Raw genomic sequence first — 4,791 nt, 5'->3', positions numbered from 1 at the left:
GCTCTGTTGCAAGTGTGGGAAGAGGGGACCACTTTCTAATGGCAGAGTGAACTAACTAAAGGAGGCAGAAAATGCACCACAACACCTACTCTTTGGTTTTCCTTCACTTTTTTACAACTATTGTTGCAACACTTTCCCTCCTCAAATGTCCCATATTGCATCCAGGTGAGCAGTCACAGAGGTGAGTCACACATATTGGAGGAAAGCAGGCAGTGTGGTTTTTGTAACTTACACCTCTGATTCTGTTACAGGAGAGAAAAGTTCTTTCATTGCCCGATTCTCAGTAGTCTGGCACATGGCTTTCTTGCCTGTTGTTTTCACCAAACACATTTTGTCAGTGTGCTGAGTCTCACATACATCAAACCATAAAGACAGTTAAAGTGTGTTTCACAAAATACACTTTCCCTACTGCTCACAAAAAAATGGGAAAGAGTTAGTGTTGTCCTGGCATATAATAAAAAATACCAATGTTTTTTCTCAAAAAATACAAATCAAACTTGTTTTCCAATCAGCATTCCTTCCTGAAGATCAAAAGCTTTCCTTTTTCATAAGAAATTCAAGACCACTAAACCCTGGTATATTTTAAGCTGAAACTAATATTTCCCATAAGGACTGGAAAGCTAGTCACAAGGCATACAGCCCTTCTTTCTTCTGGGGTATTTATAGACCTATGTACAACATACATTTTAGGAGTAGGTAACCAGAAAACTACACTGCATAACACATTTGTGGACATACCTGCAACAATATAGACTGAGCTCATAATTTCCCTCTGAGCATTTCTAAGTTGCAGAAGGCTTGAGTCCATGTAAGATTGTCTGAGGCAAGGATCCCACTGTTGCTTTGCATGAGCAAATCAGAGCCCTCGATGATTTAATTTCAAATACAGGAATAAACATTGGAGTTTTGTCTATTTCACACATTTATTTCTACTTTTTCTTTGTGTGTGGAAACAGAGATCATACAGCTCTGGGAACATCTGGACTATCACCCATCACAGGAAGAACATTGACCAGAGAAGGGCTACCAAGTTGATTAGAGCACCTCTCTCAAGCTGATGGAGCAACCCTCCTATGAGGAAAGGCTAAGAGATTTGAGATTATTCAGCCTGGAAAAGAAACAGTTTCATTGTGACCTAATTGCGGCCCCCCAGTACCTGAAGGGAGCCTACAAGAAAGACAGAGAGGGATTTCTCACAAGGGTGTGTAGGGACAGGACAAGGGAGAATGGCTTCAAAGTGAAAGAGAATAGGTTTAGATTTGATATGAGGAAGAAATTCTTTACTATGAGGGTGGTGGGGCACTGGAACAGGTTGCCAGAAAAGTTGTGGATGCCCCATCCCTGGAAGTGTTCAAGGCCAGGTTGAACTGGAACTCTGAGCAACCTGGTCTAGTGAAAGGTGTCCCTGCCCACTGAACAGGAGTTGGAACTAGACGATTTTCAAGGTCCCTTCCAACCCAAGCCATTCTTTGATTCTATGATATAGATATAGGTATAGGTATACAGATAAACATAAGCTTTTGGTATAGGCAGATACACTTTTCTCCTTAGGAGATATATAAAGGTATCCAGGGATGCCTGAGTACCAGTCTCCAGAGAAATATATATGTATTCACACATGTGTGTAATATAACAGGAAGATTAGTTTCAAGCTTCCTCAGTTTGTTTCATAAGTGCCTCAGCAGAACTGCATAAACAAGCATAGTACAAGGATATAAAGGGTGTGGGAGTAATTTTTTATAACAGACGGTAGCACAAGTAGCTGAAAACAGCAAAAAAGAAGTGATTGCCTCAGAAACTGGAAGTCTCTATAGCTGAATGGTGCATTTTCTCCCTTTTGACCTCAAGAGCATTCAGGAGTAAAAGATGATTTTCCTACTTTGCTGTGTCATTCAGATCTGGTGCTGCAGCTGAATTTGAGCACCAAACATGTGCTCAAGGATGCATTTCTTTCCCATTTCTGCTCTTGTTGCAGGCACTCACAGAGTACCAAATATTACAAAAAAGGATGCCAAAATTAAATTCTCAGAGAAAGGCATTTTTCAAAAATTTCTCATCAGTGATAATAATTTTGCCCAGTAATATTCAGGGAAAAAAAAATCAGAAGCTTTTCAGCTGGTACCTGAGTGCCATGAATATTCAAATTAAGGAAGCTCGGAACTGAAGGGTACATTATCAATAGTAATCATGTTAATAGATATGATTGCTGATGGGTGTGACTGATGGTCTTGCAAATATTGAGTACAATGAGCTTCTTTTCCTTTTGTGTTTTTTTTTTATGCATTGTTTGGCAGAGCCATCACTCTCATTTTTCTGAACAGATTTCGGGGCAAAGTGGTCTCTGTGATGTTGCTGTGGTGTGATAAGGCCAATATAGCTTCAACAGAACACGTTGGCTCTCATTAAAGCACCTCCCACAGAACATCTTGCAGTGCTGCACCTAATACCCTTTACTAATGACTGATCCACCCCAAGAGAGCTGCCCACCAGATGCTATCTATTCCAAATGCTGATACAGCCCATGCAAAGCCGGTTATAGGATTTGGGTCTGTTCTCCTATTCACAATGTCACAAGAACATAGGTAACAAGTGTGCAGGGGACAAGAAATTGCCTCTTTGCCTGTGTGAAGGGGTAGGGCCAACAGCAGCACTCAGGTAACTAGGAAGAAGAAGCAAGGTCAGCTCCACATTCTGGTACACGTGCAATGAGCTGAGTCTGTTCGTTAGCTTCTAAGGGACTCCAGATGACTGTGCAAGATCTGAACTTAATGAGTTAAATTGCACCCTCGGGAAATCCAGTGCTTTTTCTGGATTGCAATTTCTTAAATTTATGACTCAGAGGTTTTATGTTACAAATGTAGCATACTCTACTCTAGCACCTGGTTCCCCATGTGGGTGCCGTGGGTGCTCCACCTGCAAAGAGTATATGCCCCACCCTCCCCCTGAATCTGTCTTATTCAAATATTTTGTTTTATAATGCATCGAAGTGCCACTTACAAACAACCTGTGAGTTATGCTATTGGCAGGATCTTATTTTGAAGTCATTTTAAGATACAACTAAATATATCTTTTCACTTTCCAAAAAAATATACACTTAAGAAAATAATTATTCCTCCCCAGCTCTGAAGTGTGATAACACAAATTGTAACATTGCAAACTGAACTAATTTCATTAGGAAGATAAGCCATCTCCCTTTTTTCAGCACTCTGAATGACTTTAGCACAGCAAAGAGGTACTTCTCTCTCTCTCTCCTCCACTCCAGTCACCAAGTATTCAACAGACTTCCAGCTAGATCAAAGGCAGCCAGATGATTCAAAGATTTATAGTCTTACTTAGTAAGGGCAAGTGCTAAAGTCAAATGGTAACTTCCCAAGAGAGACTGATTACTCTGAACTGCAGCTAATACAATTCACTGACAGAGAGTTATGAAGACATTAGTTCACACCAGGGCAAAGGAAAACTGCCATGTGGGCTCTGGTGTTCCTACCAAACCCATACCTACAGTGCTGGCAAGTTACCATGCAGAAATACAGCTATTTCCAGCACCAATGGACCCCAGTAAAGTCCACCCAAAGTTTCCAGGAAATTGTGGTTTTACCTGTATTTTGTTCATTGGCATTGTGTTTTCACAACTTGAGATTGTGAAGGTCTCTGTTTGGCATTGTGTGGCCATTTTACCCCTTCAAATTCCTTATGCAGTTTCATTGTTTACAATTCCATCTAATTGCTGCAGGGGCAAGCTTACTCCATGTTTCCATGAAGCCAATGTATCTCTGTGGCATTTTTCTTCATTGCACCATGGCTGGAGTCAACCTGAGTGCTTCTTGTCTCAGTAAATGGCAGTGGTTACAGTACAGTACTAATAATGCCAGGGTTGTGGGTTTGATCCCCAGAGGGGCCATTCCCTTATGAGTTGGACTCCATGATTCTTGTGGGCCCCTTCCAACTCAGAATATTCTGTGATTTGTGATTCTGAACTAAAGCCTTTCCTCAAGCTGCTGGTTGTTGGCATGCTGCCTGCACAGAGGTCTCCACCTAGGGGTGGCCCGAGAGAGTGCTCCAGGAAGGAGACACATGCCTCATTCCCCGTTGTCCACCAGCTATTCCTGGGGCCCAGCATCCCTCCACCCACTCCTGAGACTGCTTCTCCCTTCTTGGTCAGTCCCAGTTGAAGGCTTGGATGGATGGTCTCACTGTTTGCACCATGGTTCAGCTTGGCCTTTCCCTTTAGTTAGCAGAACAGGAAACTCCTACCTTTTTCTATTTTGGTTTTAGGATTTTTTTAATTTTCTTTAACAGGCCAACTGGAGAGGGAAATAACAGGAAAGGGTTGAACATTTGTTTCGATTTAATGAGTTTTGCACTCTCCCTGAGAATCTGCTCAGGAGAAAAGCCCTTGCAAGCTTTAATTTATACAGCAGCAATGAAGGAAGTTATGGGGGTGGGGGTAGGATGAATAATTCTGTTGTAACCTTTCTTCCACTTACAGAAATAAAATGTATTGAGGCCATGGGAATGGCCATTGTCTTCTGGGAGTTTTAATTCTCTGCAGTACCACTCAGTCCCAGGAAGACTAATAGCTGAAGGAGTCCTCCACAGATCACCTCATTGCCCTCTAAAGACTATCAAGGGAATAAGAACCTCTGGAGGAGTGTGAACCACCATTTCTAGAGACGCATGGGGAGTTTCATTTCCCTGCTGTGCAGGTTTTCTAATTTTTTTACAATAAAAATAAAGAGGCTGGATTTGCAGAGACATCCCTGTAGTTGTCTTCGCAAGAACTGCAGGTGC

The sequence above is a fragment of the Manacus vitellinus genome, unplaced genomic scaffold, assembly GCF_001715985.3.
Source record: "Manacus vitellinus isolate BGI_N305 unplaced genomic scaffold, ASM171598v3 scaffold_7_pilon, whole genome shotgun sequence".
NCBI lineage: Eukaryota > Metazoa > Chordata > Aves > Passeriformes > Pipridae > Manacus > Manacus vitellinus.
This window is presented reverse-complemented; position numbering follows the sequence as displayed.